Source organism: Sminthopsis crassicaudata, chromosome 5 (genome assembly GCF_048593235.1).
Source record: "Sminthopsis crassicaudata isolate SCR6 chromosome 5, ASM4859323v1, whole genome shotgun sequence".
NCBI lineage: Eukaryota > Metazoa > Chordata > Mammalia > Dasyuromorphia > Dasyuridae > Sminthopsis > Sminthopsis crassicaudata.
In genome coordinates this window covers 66,687,323-66,707,521 of record NC_133621.1, presented here as the reverse complement: position 1 = coordinate 66,707,521, position 20,199 = coordinate 66,687,323, and the positions used below count along the sequence as shown (strand labels likewise).

Genomic DNA, 20,199 nt, shown 5'->3' with positions numbered 1-20,199 from the left:
GGCTGCACCCGGTGGCCTTTTTGTATTTTGTTGTTGGAGCAGGGTGTGGAGCTGTCTTGTCAGGCAAGCTTAGGAAAAAGATGGTTCTTAATAAAAGACATTCATTTTTTGCATTTAGAGAAAAGTATACTTTCTTTATTATATGACAAAATGAGTATAGTTATTTTTGGCTTCAAAGTCCTTTACCACTTGCTTACTTTTCAGCTATTTGTATTTATACTTTGTTCTTTATTATTTTCTTAAATTCTGAGTTTTTTATTTTTCTTGTTGTACTTTATAGAGCTTGAATTCTCTCAGTTACTTGAAAGTATTTACTGGGAGTTGACATGTCCCATAATACTGGCCCAAACCTTTAAAACACCTTTTTTTCATCTCTTACTCCAATAGCTCCAGAAATGATTCTGGTACTATGTGGTGTTCTAGGTTTTTGCCTTCTTGAGAAATACATTGATACCAGTACTTTTAGCCAATCAAGGAAGCCCTTTCAGAATTAATATTTTTAAATGATTTTTTGTAATTTGGGATTTGTTTATTATGTTGCTAATTATTAATGGATTGATGTTGGCTTGTAGGAAGCGTTCTAATGGAGTACTCAGGGGAATAGTCTTTATTCCTGAGCTGTTTAACTTTTTGCCAATAACTTGATGACAGACTTTTAGATGGCAGAACTAAGAGGGACTGCTAACATACATGGGATAACAGAATCAAACTTTAAAAATCTCAGTAGGATTAAATGATGGAACAAAGCAGATAAAATGAAATTTAATTGGAGAAAAATGTAAAGTTCTACTCTTGGTTTCAAAAACCTAACTTCACAAATGTGGGGTAGAGTAGATTGGCAGGACCAACAAGGACCTGGAGGTTTTACTGGTCTGCAAACTCCATTGAGCCATGTGTTATCATAGAAGGCAGGCAATTTCCTCCTTCTTTTCCTCCCTCCACTCTTGAAGGTGATACCCAAAACAAAGGAAGATGGGCTCTGCTCAACTCTGGCCTTGTCAGGCTTCATTAGGCTCCACTTTTACTAAGGGCTTGGATAAGCCAGAGTATGTGCAGAGTGGGGCAGCCCGAGGAGGACAAGGACCCAGAGGCTGGGCCGCCTAGTACCACTATCGATCATGCCGTAGGGCTGGCGCTTGGGGGCCTTCCAGAGGAAGAGGGTTCTTGTCCCTCTTGTCCTGGGCCCCAGCCAGCTGCAGAAGGAGGGGTATGGGGCGCTGGGTCAGGCTGGGGGGGAGTGGGCTCTATCTGGGATGTGCAGGGGAGAAGGTTCTTAACCAGAGGCTGCAAGGTTAGCTGTTTGAAGAAGTAAAAGGCCTCTTGGTCAGGTTCCAGGAGGACCCTGTTACCTTGGACAGTCCCTTTCAGCTCTTGGCATCTGTTTTTCTGATATAGCAACTTTGAGTGTCCTTCCTTTCCTTGATCTGACCTTTTTCTTTTTGGTTGGTAAGGGCTGTCTCTATTTTGAGATTGAGCTTTGGTAGCTACTTGTTATTTTATTGAGGTTAATCAGTTTTTGAAGTGGCTTAAGGAGTCCTCAATGCTTTCTGAACACTGCTTGCTGTGTTTTTTTTTCCTTAATCACTTTTATCTTTATTTCTTAGTCCCTCTTATCTTTGCCTTTTGTATGTGTATGTATGTAAAATCAATTTCTTATACAATTATCTGTTGATAGATGCTGAGAAATGTTCCCTTTCCCTCAATGACAGATCTCATAGTAGCAACTTGCTTGATAGAAATCCTTCCCAGGGGTCTATAAGGAAGAATACAATCTGTTCTCTACTCCTTTCTCCAAATCGACACTCAGAAGCCTTGTAACTTGATCCAGCTGCAGTCAGTCTACTTGGATTTCCTTTAGCTTCTGAGGATTGATTTTTTTTTTTTCATGCACAGAAAGCAGCTGAACTTTTTTTTTTTTTGAAGAATTTCAGCTTTAACGTGATTTTATATGAAGTAGATAAAATGGGGAGAATATATATTTTAGTTAGATAACAGAATTTATTGTGGAAAGAATGTTTTTCCCTACAGACTGAGTAGGAACAAGATGTTTGACCACCATCTAGGGTGGGGATTTATTTATTTGGTCAGCTTCAGATGAACCATATTCTGTACCTCTGATGAGTATGCCAGCATCTGTTCTTTTTCCCTTGTGTCTGGACAATTCTCTTCAGATTTCATGTGTTTTTGGCTTTTTGGAGTAACTCAATGATACAGGGATACATGGCCATGAGAGAGACCAAAGTCTTTTTTCTTGAAGGATAATTTTGCCACATCATTATGAATTTATAGCCACACACACACACACACACACACACACACACTCATCATTTTTTTCCACTCACTCTTTTCTTGTAATTGATTTGCATAGTCACATAGTTTGGCAGCAATGGGGTTCCATTTTTCATAGGATTTTTTGGCATGAAAGGGTTACTGTTCACATTTCCTGTGTAATTCCCTCTGATCTTGCTGAACTGTAATTACTTTCTTGATGTTAAACATTCCCAGGCTCCTATAACCTTCTAGCCTGCTTGAAGTGGCCAAGTTTGTCCCAGGTGATCATGTGGGCGAACCTCCTGTTTTTAAAGCTAGAAATCTCTCCTTCCTGTATAAGATATTACTAAAAACAGTTTTTTAAAGTTGGGTTTATCAGTCAAACAGTTCTCAAATCCATGGATTTTAGAATTTGCTGAATCCTGGTTGAATGAATTCCTGGTTGAATAAATCCCAGTGATGAAATAAAGATTATCTTTTTAAAAGAGCAGATTTTGACTGTAGGATCTCATTTTTTTTTTCCTTTTGCTCACATAATTGGCAAATCATTTTAAACTTCTTTATGAAATTGTTTATATAAAATTCCAAGTTTTCTAATTCATTTATATTCTCTGCAGAAGATGAATAGCTTATATTGCAGAAGAAAAATTTTCTTTTTTTCTCCTTTTGAGGAAAGTACAGTTTAATTTTATTTCACTAATTAAACATTTTAATAAACATTTATGATACAAAATCAAGATTGAAAGATTTTTTTTCATAGATTTTTGAAGTAAATTCTATGTCATTGAAATGAACAAGAATTTGTCAAGACAAGATGAAAGAATTTTTTGGTTGAATAAATGAAAAAGCATTTAAGTACTTATTATTTGCCAATCACTGCTGTAAGATCTGGAATATAAATATGAAAAACAAAGCTAATTCCTGACCTTAGAGAACAATAATATTCCATAACATTCATATACCATAATTTACCCAACCATTCTCCAATTGATGGGCATCTATTCATTTTCTAGTTTCTAGCCACTACATAAAGGGCTGCCACAACATTTTTGGCACATACAAGTCCCTTTCCCTTCTTTAGTATTTATTGTTCTATAAGAAATGACCAACAGGAGGAATACAGAGAGGCTTGGAGAGACTTACATCAACTGATGCTGAGTGAAACGAGCAGAACTAGGGGATCATTATACACTTCAACAATGATACTGCATGAGGATGTATTCTGATGGAAGTGGATATCTTCAACATAGAGAAGAGCTAATCCAATTCCAATTGATCAATGATGGACAGAATCAGCTACATCCAGAAAAGGAACACTGGGAAATGAGTGTAAACTGTGAGTCTTTTTTTTTTTGTTTTTGTTTTTGTTTTTGTTTTGTTTCTCTTCCCAGATTATTTTTACCTTGTGAATACAATCCTTCCTTTGCAACAACAACAACAAATTTCGGTTCTGCACATATATATTGTACTTAAGATATACTGTAAGATATTTAATATGTATGGGAATGCCCGCCATTCAGGGGAGGGGGTGGAAGGAAGGAGGGGAAAAACTCGGAACAGAAGGGAGTACAAGGGATAATGTTGTAAAAAAAAAAAAATTACCTATGCATATGTGCTGCTAAAGAAAATGTTATATGGACAGAAACAGCTACATCCAGAAAAGGAACACTGGGAAATGAATGTAAACTGTTATTTTTACCTTCTGAATCCAATTTTTTCTGTGCAACAAAAAATTCGGTTCTACACACATATATTGTATCTAAATTATACTGTAATATATTTAACATATATAGGACTGCTTGCCATCTGGGGGAGGGGGTTGGGGGAGGAAGGGAAAAAATCTGAATAGAAGTAAGTGCAAGGGATAATGTTGTAAAAAATTACCCATGCATATGTACTGTCAAAAAATGTTATAATTATAAAATAAAATAAAAAATTAAAAAAAAAAAAAAAAAAGAAAATGTTATAATTATAAATATTAATAAAAATGCTTAATAATAAAAAAAACTATAAAAAAAGAATGAATAAACATTTTGACCATAAAAAAAGTCCTGACCTTAGAAAGTTTATATATGTGTATATATATATATATATTTTTTTTAAATACCCCCCCCAGTTATTATTTATTTATTTTTAGCATTCTTTTCCTTTTAAATTTTGTTTCAAATTCTCGCTTTCTCTCCTATCCTCTCCTGTCTCTTGGGAAGGCAAGCAATGTGAAATCATACAAAACCTTTTCATATTAGCTATATTTAAAAAAAAAAAAGGCAAGGAAAAAAAAAACCCGAGAAAGTTATACTTCAGTTTGAATGAGTTCTTTCTCTGGACATAGATAGTATTTTTTCATCACAAATCCTTTGAAATTGCCTTGGATCATTGTATTGATCAGAGTTGTCAAGTCTTTTACAGTTGATCATCATTATAACATTGCTGTTACTGGCAAAATGATTTCCCAATTTGTCTCATCTCACTTTGCATCATTTCATATAGGTATTGCCATATTTTTCTGAAATTACCCATCTCATCATTTCCCACAACATAGTAGTACTCCATCACCATCATATGCTGCAACTTGTTTGGCCTTTCCACAGATGAAGAGCATCCCCTTGACTTCCAATTCTTTGTTACCACCACAAAAAGAGCTGCTCTAAGTATTTTTATACAAATAGGTCATTTTTCTTCTTCTTTTTTAATCAATTGGGAATACCAACCTAATAACGATATTGCTGGATCAAAAGGAATGCAAAATTTTATAATCCTTTGGGTCTAGTTTTAAAATGTTCTCCAGAATGGATAGACCAGCTTGCCACTCCACCAGCGGTCCATTATTATACCTATCTTTCCCTTATCCCTTCTAGCATTTGTCATTTCTGATAGATGTGAGGTGATGCTGCAAAGTTGTTTTAATTTACATTTCTCTAATGAATAGGGATTCAGAGCATTTTTTTTCTTTTTTCCTTTATCCAATCAACTTTTTAGAAATAGTATTTTATTTTTCCAAATATGTGTAAAAATAGTTTTCATCATTCACTTTAGCAAGATTCTGCTTTTCAAATCTTCTCTGTCCCTCTCCCACCTCCCCACTTCTCAAGATAGCAAACAATCAGATAAAAATTGTATATAAATAATCCCTTTAAACATATTTCTATATTTGAATGTTGTGCAAGAAAAATCAGACTGAAAGGAAAAAAAAAAACAAGAAAAAAAAAATTAAAAAAAGAAAGAAAGATGAGAGCTACTATGCTTTAATCCATACTCAGCCTTTCTAATTCTCTATATGGATGTGGTTGGCATTTTCCATTCCAAATCTATTGGAATTATCTGGGATCACTGCTTGCTGAGAAGACCTAAGTCTGTCATAGTTGATCATCACATAATCTTGCTATTGTTGTGTTCAGTGATCTCTTGATTCTACTCACTTCACTCAGCATTGGTTCATGTAAGTTTTTTCAGGCCTTTCTGAAATCACCTCATTTCTTATAGCACAATAATATTCCATAACATTTAGATACCATAACTTATTCAGTCATTCTCCATCTGATGGGCATCCACTCAGTTTCCAGTTCTTTGCCACTTCAAAGAGAGCTGCTACAAATATTTTTGCAGGTGAATACAAATATTCCAAAGAAGTGAGCAGAATTAGGAGATTATTGAACACAATAATAGCAAAAAAGGACCCATTTGTGACACTGCTGGATGCCCTTTGAGCATAGCTCCAAATTGTAGAACATTTTTTCATAAGACTGGATAGCTTAGATTTTTTCAGAAAACTGCCTGTTTTTAACATTTATTAATTAGAGAATGGCTCTTATTTTATGAATTTGACTCAGGATTATATATTTGAGTATATAAATTTGAGAACTAAGATTTTTTTCTTTTTTTAATAATAGCTTTTTATTTTCAAAATACATGCAAAGATAATTTTCAATATTCACCCTTGCAAAACCTTGTGTTCCAAATTTTTCTCCCTTCCTCTCACACCCCTCCCCTAGATAGTAAGCAATCTAATACATGTTAAACATGTGCATTTCCTCTCTCTATATATTTCCACATGTATCATACTACACAAGTAAAATCAGATCAAAAAGGGGAAAAAATGAGAAAAAAAAAAAAGCAACTAAACAACAACAAAAAAGGTGAAAATACTATGTGGTGATCCCCATTCAGTCCCCATAGTTCTTTTTCAGGATGAAGATGGCTCTCTCCATCACAAGTCTATTGAAATTGGAATAAGACTTTTATCATAGACACTTGATATAATTTATTTTTCTATTTAGCAAAATTTTGTTTCTCTGATTATCTCTTAATGGCATATGATCTTAGACAAAGCAAAAGCAAAAATATGATTTTATGATTGTTACTTTTGCTTTTTTATTTCAGCTGAAGCCTAATAGATTCTGTCTCAGCTTTTTATTTTAACTCTGTGAATGTGTCTCTTGTAAATAACATATTGTTGTATTCTGGTTCCTAGTCATTCTGGTGTATGATTTCAATTTAGGGGTTAACTCTTCCCATTCACATTTACAATTATGATTACTGTGTTTTCCCCTCCATCCTATTTTCTTGTTTTTTTTTTTTTTTTCCTCTCTCTGATTTGCTTCTCTTTAATTGCTTCCCCTCCCACCCTTATTGGGTAGGTTGAATTTCTATATATAATGAGTTCTTTGAACTAATTCTAATGAGAATGAGATTCAAGCATTGCCCACCAAATACTCCCCCACCCAACTTTCATATTTTACTTTTCCAAATACATGTTGTTAGTTTTCAGTCATTCATCTTTGTAAGACCTTGTGTCCCAAACTTTTCTCCCTCCCCTTCTCTCTTTGCCCAGATAGCAAGCAATCTGACATAGGTTAAATATGTGCAATCCCTTAAAACATTTCAATATTTGTCATATTATGCAAGATCAAAAGGGAAAAAGCAAGGGAAACAAAAAGGTATAAATATTATGCTTTGATCCACACTCCTCCATAGTTTGGATGCAATTGGTATTTTCCATTCCAAGTCCATTGGAATTTCCTTGAATCATCTATCTCATTGTTGAGAAGAGCCAAGTCAATCACAGTTGATCATCATATAATCTTATTGCTACTGTGTACTATGTTCTCCTAGTTCTGCTCATTTCACTCAGCATCAGTTTTCATTGCGAATGCTTAAAAACTCTCTATTTCTTTACATGTCCATTTTCCCCCCTAAAGGTTTATACTCAGTTTTGCTGGCTAAATTGTAATCCTAGCTCCTTTGCCTTCCAGAATATCCTATGCCAAGCCTCTGATCCTTTATATAGAAGCTATTAGGTCTTTTGTGATACTAACTGTAGCTTCCCAATATTTGAATTGTTTCTTTCTGGCTATTTGAAGTATTTTCTCTTTGACCTGGGAGCTCTGAAATTTGGCTATAATATTCTTGAGAGTTTTCATTTCTTTCAGGAAATATTTGCTGGATTCTTTCAATTTTTGTCTAAACTTTTGGAGCTATATTTTTTAGCAATTTTCCTTGATAATTTCTTAATATATGATGTGTAAGCTCTTTTTTTAATCATAGCCTTTAGGAAAGTTATTAATTCTTAAATTCTTTCTCCTGGATCTATTTTTCAGGTTAATTATTTTTCCAATGAGATAATTCACATTTTTTCATTTTTTTTTATGCATCCTTTTGACTTTGTTTCATAATTTCTTGATGTCTCAGGGAATCATTGGCTTCCACTTGCCCAATTCAAAATTTTAAGGAAATATTTTCTTCAGTGAGGTTTTTTAACTTTTTATTTAGCCGATTCTTCTGCTTTTTTTCCCCCCTGCTGAGGCAATTATGGTTAAGTGACTTTTCTAGGGTCACACAGCTAGGAAATGTTAAGTGTCTGAAGCCACATTTGAACTCAGGTCCTCCTGACTTCAGGGCTGATGCTCTATCCACTGCACCACTAGCTGCCCTCTAGCTCTGCTTTTTTAAAGGAGTCCCTTTTTTTTTTTTTTTCCAGTGAATTTTTATGCCTGTTTTATCAGTAGCCCAATTCTTTTTTTTTTTTTTTAATTTCAGTATTTTTTTGTGTGTGTGCTTCTTTTAATAAGCTATTAATTCTCTCTCCTTTTTTGCATCCCTCTCATTTCTTTTCCCAATTCCTCCCCACTCTTATCTCTTTATCTAACTTTTCTAGGAATTATTATTGAGCTTATGTCCAATTAGTATTTTTTCTTTGAGGCTTTGGAGCTCTTTTCACATTTTTGTCTTCAGATGTTTTGTTTTATATTTCCCTTTCACTATAGTAGGTTTTTATGGTTAAATTCTTTTTTATGTTTACTCATTTTTTCCCAGCTTATTTCTTTTCTTTTTTAAAGGCGATTGGGGTTAAGTGACTTACCCAGGATCACATAGCTAGGAAATATTAAGTGTCTGAGGTCAGGTCTTTTTAACTCCAGAGTTGGTGTTCTATCTAGTTTCTCCCAGCTATTTCTTGACTTTGAATTTTATGTCAAAGTTAGGCCTGGCTCCCCTGGCGGTGGGGAAGCACTACTCCAAGCTTTGGGTTAATAAAACAGTTTTCAGAGCTAATAGTGCTTCCAAGGTGATCTGGGGAAGGTGTGGTCCCTGCTCTGGGCTCTGGTCTTTGCCTAGGAAGTACCTCTCCTTCACTGCAATTGCAAGTGTTAGCACTCCTCTTGGCCTTGGAACTGTGCCTAAGGCCCCTGCTCCCCGACCTGCGCAGTGACCCAGAACTGCCCATAGACCACAGAGGGCCCCAGTGCAAGCTGTTCCCATTGCCAGCAGAGAGCCCCTGCAGCCCTTTTCTGACTGGCTGCTACCATGTGTGGGGGCTCTGGACGGGACTCTTATCTCAGAGATGAAGACAGATTTGCCAATCTCTTAAGTTTTATTGGGCTGGAGAAATGTCTTAGCCTGATTTTTTTTTTTTTTTTTTTTTTTTTTTTGTCTCTTCCACTGCAAAATTTGATTTTAGGCATTATTTTAAAATTCTTTGGAAGGGAATATTGAAAGTTTAGCTAGTTTGCCTCTGCTTTGCTCTGTTGAGTTTTGTTCCCAATGTGGAAGAGTCCTTAAGGACTCTACCTGAAGTAGAGGAGAGATTTCATCTACAGCAGTCCCACCCACTGATCATCTGCTAAATGATCTCTCCCAAAGATAGCCCATTCTGTTTGACCACAAGTTGCGATTTTTAGATTATTCTTACTTAATGAAATAAAAAATCTACTTCCTTGTATTTTTTACCTGCTGCTACTAGTGCTGGCCCTGGAGGTGGGCAGAAAAAACTTAATTTCCTCTTTTATGTAATAGTTCTTCAAACATTTGAGGATAATGATTATATTCCTTTTAAGCCTTTAAATTTTCAAGTTAATTTTTTTTAAAAAATCTAGGGCTATTTCATTTTTGTCTTTGAATCTCCAGCTCTTAGTATATACTTTGCACATAATAGATGCTTAATAAACATTTGCTGACTTATTTAATTGAAGTATTCATTGTCGTGATTTGGACTTATTCACACACAATCACTCATCATACACTAAGGAGATCCCCAAAGGTAAATAGTGTATTTTTGTTTAGTCCCAAATCTATTACCTAAATATATTTATTAAAAGATAGTTTTAATGATAGCACAATTTTACATATTCTTGAGAGGAAGGAGCAGAATTTCTAATCATTCTATTTTACTTTCATGTAGATGGGTATAATAGTAATTAGTTTGACTGAAAGTAGAAAATATTACCACATTATTTTTAGATCATTGGTTTAAGGGAATGTGCACAGAAAAGTAAATGGACGTCATCTATCTCCCTTACAGCAAGCTATATCAAGGCCTGGGCAGGTCTCCTGAAGGGAGGTAGCCTGATAGAAGGTTCTACCATACACACAAACAGATGTTTAGGTCTGTCAAATGAAAATCAGGAACCTAAACCTCTTCAAAAGGAGCAAAAACTTCTGTATCAAAAGAATATTCAGTATATGACCTATTAGCTTATCCTTTTGAGGCAGTGAGGCTTGAAGTCAAATCAGTTAGTCAGTAAATATTGGTGAATTATTTGCCATATACCAGGTACTGTGCTAGCTGGTAGGATTACCAAGGTAAAAGTGAGAGAGCCTCTGTCTTCAAAGAGACAACATGGGTGGCTGTAGAGAAAATGAGGATTTACTTGTCATTTGTTAACCCCAAACTATCAATCATTTTGTTGAGTGTATGCTAAGTGTAAATTAATACAAAGAGAATGATCTTGGACTTTTTTTTTTAAGGGAGAAAGGGGGATAAGTTATTTACTTGAGAATTTAAATAATAATATTAGTCATATAATTTTACCTATGCATAAGTCCATGAGAAGAGGTAGGGCTAATTTAGCACTTCAGAGGAGAGGGAGGGACTTTGGGGCTTCAGGGTAAGAGTAGTGGGAGAATATTTCATGGACAAAGGCCTTATAATAACTAGAGTTTTGGATAAAGAATAGTGACGAGGATAGGTTAGTGTAATATGTGTATTGTTTGGGGTTCTCTTTTATCTCTTGTTTCTTACAGTGCTGCTGGAATATTCCAGTAAAGGGCTTCCATATTGGTATTTTCTTTCACTGGTGTAATATACTGGTTAGCTTTCTAGAGGTCTTGGGACCAGCCTTTGTTTCAGTTGAGTAACCACCACAAGAATAGCCAGGGATAAAGTCCAAAAGTCTTTATTGTCTCCTTCACGGTCTGTCTCCTTGCCTGGGGCTCCTCTAGCTTTCTGGAGGCCCTTAATATGGGCCTTGATCTCAGTGGGGGAAGCAGGCAGACAGTCCAGCCACCACGAGGCTGATGAAGAGGGGGAATGCCTCTCTGAGTCCTGAAGCTTGAGCTCCAGTCCCTGGTCCTCTGCTTCTCAGAGTCTTTCTCTGAGTATTCTTCTAAGTCTGACTCTGACCTCTTAAATCCATTATAATTACAATTAAATCCATTCATCATACAGAGTATTAGCCAATCATTATATTACTAGGGAACCATTATTTGTTATATGATTAAGTCAATCATACTGAACTAGAGAACTATTAGTCACCATGCTAAACTAGATAATCATTGTCTTATCAATTCCACTGAGGTAACACCTTATAAGAATCTTTGCCTCAAATATATTTCTCCAGGGTTCTGGCCCATTACACACAGGGGCCTTTCCTTTCCTTCAGTAGAATCTTACAAATAGATTCCCCTTCTGATATGGAGTGTCCCTTTATTTACTGCCAGAAGGATTGTTTTGATAAAACTCTGATAAGACTTCTTGTTGAGAGGAATTTGATCAAAGCTAGACAAGACTAGTGATGTGACCTCAACTTGGTCGTGCCAACCCAGTCTAATCTCAGAAGAAGATTATACTTTGCCAGGGTCAGTATTGAGCCTTAGCCAACTACTGGTAAGTGAATTTAGGTTATAGAACCATGCTTTATTCTTTCCCAGGATATACTATAGAAAATCATTATAGAGGAAGTGATTAACTTCATAGCTAATTGGATCATAGATTTTTTTAAAATTTAAATATATAGCATTGTCATTAGCACCTGCAGATCTTTTACTCATGCATTTTTTTTATACATACAAATGAAAAGAGAAGAAGGGATGGCATCTAATGAAAATGACACATCCCTTTAGTTTTTGTTGTTGTAAAAAGCAAATACTGTTCATTACATCATTACCTTTTAGTGCCAGATCATTTGCCTCTAAGTTTTTTGTAGAAGTGGGAAAAGAACTTCCAAAACCCCAACTACAAAGTGGTGATGTTGGAACATTCTCCGTTACCATGGAGAATCAAGTTCAAGCATCTAGTGAAGAAGAGATGTGTGTTTATAAAATCCCATTCAACTCTAGGACGTGGCTTTAAAAATTAGATTGTAAACCTAATAGTAAATGGTTACTTCTATAATTTAACACAAGTAGTTAATAGCATGAGTATATGCTAATGTAATGCTGGAGAAACTGAGTAAGATAGAGATTAGAGAGTATTTAATAGTTTTTTAAATGGAGGGATATACTGGGATCAAACGGATCCATGGTTTGGTCCGAGGGCTGAATGAGACTATCCTCTCCAAGAATCCAGCAAATAATGAGAGTTCTCAAAGACATACATATATGTGGATCAGACTCGGGGTAGACTGAGGCAGGTTTGGATAATCAAAAACCAATAAAATGCATATTTTTTAATGTTTTTCTTATATGCATCAATCTACAGGCAGATATAGTAGACCCATCTGAAGGTTTCAGTGAAGCCTTAAAAATAGTTGCTTTTAGGGAGCTCTTGGCAGTCATTTCTTTTGAAAGACCTTTTCAGTGTAGAATAAGCTTTCTTGAGATTTGCATCTATGATCAGAGATCGATTAGCATCCAACTGTGACTCATTATTCTTGTTAGTGATGGGAGTCTTTTCCACCATGACTCAAAATGGGAACATTTTAATCACTTGGAAAACGAGTAGCTCTTTTTAAGGGTGTTGAGTTTGCCTGAATTTAGAGAACAGTTTGGCTTTCAGCTACTTTGAGCTGGTAAAACAATCATAAACTTAAGTGAAAATTAGTGTTATCAACAATATTTAGCTCAATGCAATAAGACTTCTCCATCCTTTTTGCTCATGTTAATGGATATCCATTCTTCTATAAGTATTCCAAATGTTGATTGTCTGGGAAGGTCAGTTTAGCCAAAAATATTTTTCCTTTCCTATTTGTATCCCAGAAACATAGGCATATTAAAAATAACTTTTCTTTAAATATTTCTTTAAATATTCTCAATTAAATTGGGAGCATTTTCATTTTTCTTACTATTCATTGTCTGTCAAGAAGTTATCATATGCCACAAAGTATATTTTAATCCTTTATCTCTAGGGTGAATCTAAACTTTCTATGTACTTTTCTGTTTTGTTTTAAATTCTGGTAGATTATGTGCATTTGTTTAGAAGTGTAATTTTCAACAAATTGGTATATCACTTTGTTCAATTAAACTTTAAAATTTTTATTGCATAATTTGTGATTTGCATAAGGAACCCCAAATAAGCATTTCTCTAGTATTTTTCCTGGGGCAGTAGCAAATCTGTTCCCTATCTGCATTGCCTTATGGATTAGAAAGTAATGAAAGGTCAGTCCCAGTTTTTAGTAATCTGGTGTAAATCTTGAGTATGGCTTGAGCCAGTTCCCTTGCTCCTTGGAAATGGACATAGCCACATTGTTATTTTAATCCTGTCTGTATATGGGTTAGAACCATTTAACTTGAGAATCTAGAAAGATCAAAATATTTGGAGCTTCTGTAACTAATACATTTCCAAATCAACAAAGCCAGGAAATAGCTGACATTTATATAGAATTTTAAAGTTCATAAAGCTTTTTATGATCTTGTCTCATTTTTTTCATCTATGCTATGTTCTATTTCTCATGGTAACTTAATGTAAAGTGTTAGTCTAAATCTAAGTTTTGTCAAATTGTTTTCCAGCTTTTACAGCTGCTTTAATCAAATAAGAAGTATTTCCTAAGTATCTTGTGTTTTCTGCTTTATTGAACAATAGATTTTTGAGTCAATATTCAATAAACATTTATTAAACACTGTGTGCCAAGCATTGTGCTAAATATTAGGATACAGATAAAAAGACAGTTCCTGCCCTCAGGGAGCTTACACTTCAATGGGAGTAATTCTACACAAAAAGAAGCTGGGAGTTGTGGAAAAAGGAGACGTTATCTTTAAAGAGTACCGGTCAGTCTTGTTCTGGGGAATAGAAACCAGGCAGTGCTGCAGATGAAAAGTAGAGTGAGCTGCAAGTTCAAATTCTGGCCTCTATAAAAGAAGGCTTAATGTAGAGTTCAGTGCTCCACCCACTAGAGGGAAGTAGGAAAGAGTTTGAGTTAGGCAGAAGTTTGATGAATTCTGGAGTGATCAACTTATCTTGGGACAGGTTCTTTGTTCTATGGAGTTGTAAATGGAGAGTAGAAAGTTCTGTTTTTTTCTGTTTTTCTCTGTCTTTTTTCTCCTTTGAAGATTGCTGCTTATTCCCCTTTCATTTGTATCTTTTTTACTTCTTTTGATATTCTAGATCTATTGTTATTTTTCCATTGAATTTGGTTATTTATTTCTGTAAAGTATTCTTTTGATAATTTGATTGATTTTTAAACTCCAAATTAACTTTGTTTGGGGTGTCAACCCAGCTATGAACACTGAATGTTCTCTAGATATTTTAAGTTGTCCTTTTATTTTTTTTTTCTGTAAGAAGCACTTTGAAATTAAAACTATACAGATATTTGTGTGGGTGGATATCCAGTATTTTTTTTTAATTTTGTAGCTATTTGGATTTCCTTTTATATTGTTACTTCTTGAAATTTTAGGGTAGATGTAAGGAAACATTTGTAAATAATTTGATCTACACATAGAATGAGCTGCCTGAGCAATTTTACTGGTCTATTTTCTTTTATACTCTTAGCAAAGTCTTTGCCAGTTGTCAGGCATTTCTATAAAAGGGATTCTTATTCGTATATAAGTTGGACTAAATAACCTTCTGAGGCTTCTTTTAGCCATGAGATTCTGTGGATCTGGACAGAATGCTTTTAAATAAATGACTTTTTTCATTCTAATACCCAGTGAATTAGTCTTTTATGCTATAATAAATTTTAGCTCTTAGAAAAAATAATACTATGAAAAATACAGTCCCTTAAAATAGCAACTGTACAATTGGTTTATTTACTTGAATGTTTGTTGTTACTAACTCATTTTTAGGTAGTTGCTAAATATCACTTAATGGAAGTAGACCTTTGTGTGGGGGGGGGGGGAAGACACCTTTGTGAATATGGATAAGCACTGATTTTTTTATTTGCAAAGTGAGAATATAAATACTATCCAAACCTACCTCACAGAGTGATTATGAAGACCAAATGAGAAAACGTGTGTACTTTGTAAGCTGTAAGGCATGTGTGTGTGTCAATTACTGCTGTTGTTATTTTTATTAAAAGTAGAGAGTTGGACTAGATAATTTTTAAGTATTGTTTAACTATAAATTCCACATTTCTTCAAATATAAAAATATTTCCCAACTCACTTTTTTTAGATATAAAGCAAGTAAGTATGGCAAGATTGATCACTGTTAAAGAATACCAGTCAATTCCAAGAGACTTGTGATGCAGTGTAGCGTGCTCTCCTGGTAGTTACAATTACTAGTCTGTCCTAGACCCCCCCAGAGTATCTTTGATCACTGTCCTTTGCAGTGTGAACTCTACCCAGCTCGCCTCCTCTGAGGCCTTCAAAGGTCTCTGGCCACAATCTCTTGAATCTATAGCTTAATAACCGGTAGCACGCTCAAGAACAGCCACATGTAATCTTAATGTGAAATTTCACATAATGCCCTGACTGATGCCCTGACTTGTTGGTTCCCGAGTGAACACCTGGTCAGAAGACATATGTGTTCACTACCAAAACCCTTACCTCTTTTGGCTACCCATCTCGGCTTGGCCACCCAGGCTAGGAAGCCAGGGTGAAGAGCGCCAGGTTAAAGAGAGCGATTGCTGCCTACAGTGGGCTTATAAAGGGCCTGTGAGGACACACACACAGCCAATCAGCGAGAGAGTCACCCATTACGAAGCTATCTCAATATGGCCAGGATCCCACCCAAGGGCAGTCCTAATATCCACAGAGATTACTTCCGGGCCTCAATCTCCCGATTTGCTGTGGCACCCATTTAAAGGCCCCTTACAATGGAGAGAACCATCTGCATCCAGAGAGAGGACCATGGGGTTTGAATGTGGATCACAACAAGGTATTTTCATCTTTTTATTGTTGTTGTTTGCTTGCTTGTTTTTTCCTTTCTCATTTTTTTTCCTTTTTGATCTGATTTTTTTTTTTTTTTTTTTTTTTTTTTTTTGTATAGCATGATAAATGTGGAAATGTGTTTAGAAGAATTGTACATTTGACCTATATTGGATTACTTGCTCTGTAGGGAAGGGGGGGTGGGGAGGGAGGGAGAAAAATATGGAACACAAGATTTTGCAAGAGTGAATGTTAAAACTATCTTTGCATTAATTTTGAAAGATAAAAATATATTATTATTTTTTAAAGTACCATCCAATCACTTGTGTGAGAGTCATTGCATCACCCACTTGTTCCTTTCATTATTTCTTTCCTCATTCTTTCTATCATTTGAGACTTTGCAAACTAAGTAATTTTTGCTCTTTGAGAATTGTTTCAAAGCTTGAAAGTTTGACCAAGATTATTTCCCTAAGTATTGTGTAGTAATACATATGGTTGCTCTTGTTTGTCCTTCATATTCAAGGAAGACCAATGACATCACAATTTTGGGGTCATGATACCTGAGCAGTCCAAGTTGAGCTCAGAAGGCCCTACTATAGATTAGGCACAAGGACTATGTTTGAATTCTGGGGATGGAAATATCTCTAGATTCTCACATTTCACATTTCCTTGATGCTATCACGGTTCTTCTTTGCTCATGAGTAGAGTGCCAGCATCTCCTATGTCTCACAATCAGTATCTTTAGTACTGCTTCTGCTGACCTTTGTGTGAGTGCTTTTCTTTGTTCAAGTTCTCTATAAAATAGTTTTTACATGCATTTGGGGGACATGACCAGTCCATCAGAATTGTTTTCTCCAACACAGCGTTTGAATGCTTAGCAATTTAACTTGAGAAAAGATTTCAGTGTCCAGTACTTATCTCGCCAGGTAACCCTCAGAATCTTGCTCCCACCATTTGCCTTTCTGGCCTGGGGCTAGGACACCTTCCCAATTTCACAGTTATGTTCCATAGATCTTCAGTTTGGCAGGCAATTGGATACCTCTTCTCTCCCACACTCTTGGAGTCCCCCATGCTCTGGCAATGAGTGCATCCCCTTTGCTTTCTAGAGGGACGTTCTTAGAGATGTGCTCTCCCAGCGAGCACAACATTTAACAGACTGTCTTATCAGGAGGAGATAGGCAAGATGAGAGAGGACCAAAGGGATCTGGCATGCAGTGTGCTGGAAGGATCATAGACTTATCCTCCTCCTCCAAGCTGAGCCCCATATGAAGAAGTCTGGGAGGAGATTCAGGAGAGGTATTCCTTGTGGGAACAGATTATTGCTGACCTGGAGGGAAAGTGAGTAAATAAAGCAGTAACAGTGGAGCAAAAGAGGAGTGGGGAGCTTTCAGAGATGTGGGATAAAACATTGCATTTGCCCATTTGAGCCAGACCACTTGCATACATCAGAATTGGTTTGATGAAAATGATATAGAAAGTGCTAAATGAAAAAAAAAAAAAAAAAGGAAGAAAGAGGGAGGGAGAGAGGGAGAGAAGGAAGAGGGAAAGAGGGAGAGAGAGAGAAAGAGAGAGAAAACTCTACAGGGTTTGCCAAGCAAGACAGTTTGTCCATTTCTAAAAAGAGAGTACTAAACTCTATCAAAATTAAAGTGCAAGGATTCCTCACTTGATTAAAAAAAGGACAGATGATCCTGAAAGATAGTCTGAATTCATCAGACCATCATCAACTAGTGCTGAAATCATTGATTGCATATCTCAGGCTGAAATACTAATATATTACAACTACATATATTGCACATAAATTACTACTACTTTGTCTTTTATATATGAAGATGATATTATTGACTTCCTGTCTCTGAGTTTTTCTAGGAGTGGTGATGGAATCAAACTGATTCTCCAAGTGATCAAATAGGAAAGGGAAGATTTCTTTTTTTAACATCTCTGGTTAGAATGATGCATGTGGAGTTACGAATATCCAAATTGGAAGCCTTCTTTAGACACTTATTAGCTATGTGACCCTACACAAATTAGTTAGCCTCTCTGAGTCTTGTTCTCATCTATAAAATAGAACCATGCTCACAAGGTTGTTGAACACTCAAATCAGAAAATGTATACAAACCTCCTACTACTAAATAGATGTTAATTATTACTTATTGTTTTTATGGAAGGGTACTCTCAGAAATCTGTCCCAGGAGGTTTTGAGTGAATTTAGGTATCTGGAGGCATGGGTCAACTTGCAGCACAGCCACCAGCCCACTTACTGACATGGGTAAATTGATTTCTTTCTTAGAACCTTACCTTCCTGCCTCATTTGTCAGCTCACTCAGGATTGTTTTGAGATAAGTGAGATGATATATATGATATATCATACTTTTAAAAGTATGCAGAATCAAGACCTTTTGTTCATTACACATTTGTTAAACATCTGCTATATTCAGTTTTATATTGGAGTGCTGTATGAATGTCAAAGATCTGTGATTTTTGAGGTTAGGGTTGTGAGAACTTCTCCCCAAACAAATACCATGTGGCCTCTAACTTTAAGTGGCAAGCCATGGTTAGTATCAGAAACAGGATTTGAACTCAGGCACCACGGGCATTGGCTCCTGTATTGCAACATATGGCGTCCGAACAGGGACTTGAACCCTGGACCCTCCTCTTTCTCTGGAGGATTTCAGGACCAGCCTTGATCTTAGTGGAGGAGTGAAGAAGGCAGGAGACTCACGAGGATGGTCAAAGATGGAGTCCTTATTTCAAGTACTCTCAGCCCTTAAATACCTTAGTGTGATTACATCATTATAGCACACTAAGTATGTGCCAACTAGAGAACCATTACATCATCACATCACCCTGAGCAAGTGCTAACTATAAGCATCCTGCTGTTGATTTATAAATGCCTCTTACTATATGTACCCCTTGCTTCCCTCTGGGCTGAAGGGTCTTAAACCTCACCCAGTGTTCCCCCACTATCTGCAGCCCTCCACATCTCCCGCTTTCTTTTGTTTTAGTTGAAACAGATATACATAAAGCCATCAGCATGGGAGGTATTACACAAGCAAGTAGTAATATAACACAGGCTAGTAGTGATATAACAAACAATATGAATCAATATGAGGAACTATACATGTCCATAAGTCCTAGAAGGAGGATATATAAATAACAATCACATATACATCTCCTTCAGCAGCCAAGAGATAGTCCAAAACCAATCTGTTGTCTATCATTTCTCATGTCAGGGAATCCAATGATTCAATTCTGCACTTTTTGAAGTCCTGCAGCAGTCTTATTAACAGTTTTTGATGTTCATGAGTCAATTGCTATATACAATGCTCTTTCAGTGGCACATGTTGTCAGAGATGGAACCACCAGATGTTTCCTAGGTCTTCTCCTTTGTTTCAAGAGTCTTTTCTTTTTCTCTCTCTCTGAAGGACAAGAGGGATACGGTTTGCTATCTTGACAGACACTATAATGATTTGTGTAAAAATGGGGTTAAGCTATTCTATAGAAATAGATCATTTTTGATAAGCTGAAAATACTGACCCTGAAATGATCTATTGTTTCTTTTTTACATTGGGCTGTCACATTTAGCAGTTAATTTAAGGGAATGTTGCATTCTATTCTATTCTGTCAGTTTAGCTGTTAGTGTACAGTCTTATATGAGTGTTTCTATCCTTTCTGCCTAGAAATTGTTTAGTTCTACAGCATGAGTAGAAGAGCATCTACACTAGGCAGAAATTGGGTGAAAAAACACAATGATTAAAAGGGTTCCCATTTCTGTTCTCATTTACTTTAAAAGTAGCTCCAATAGAATAACCCCTGATTTATAAAGGAGCCCACTGGTTTAGCCAAATAAAATTCTTTGCCCAAGGCTATCCAGCCAGACAGTGTCACAGATTTGAACACCAGTTTCTTAACTAGAAGACCAGTACTTCTTAAGCTGCATCCTGCTGCCTCCCCTGAAGCTATCATGAGGAGTCTTGGCTCCAGTCCAGAGGCTGAAGGTGCTGCAACTGTTTTAGTTGCAGCTTGGTGTATGGGGATCCTGAAAATGGTCCTTAATGCTGTCTCTTACTAAAACACAGAGAGGTTTGAGTAGATAAATTAATCCTTATGGGCCCTCGAGCTACAAACAAATAAATATCTTTAGGATTTCTGCTCTGTAAGGGCAGCTGGCAAAAGAAAGCTATAGGAGACAGGA

General features: G+C 36.0%; 1 protein-coding gene across 5 annotated transcripts in view; it reads left to right on the top strand.

The window, feature by feature from the left end:
- Positions 1-20,199, top strand: part of ZNF438 (zinc finger protein 438) — a 125,051-nt gene that overhangs the window by 28,506 nt on the left and 76,346 nt on the right. The gene's annotated exons all lie outside the window — the stretch shown is intronic.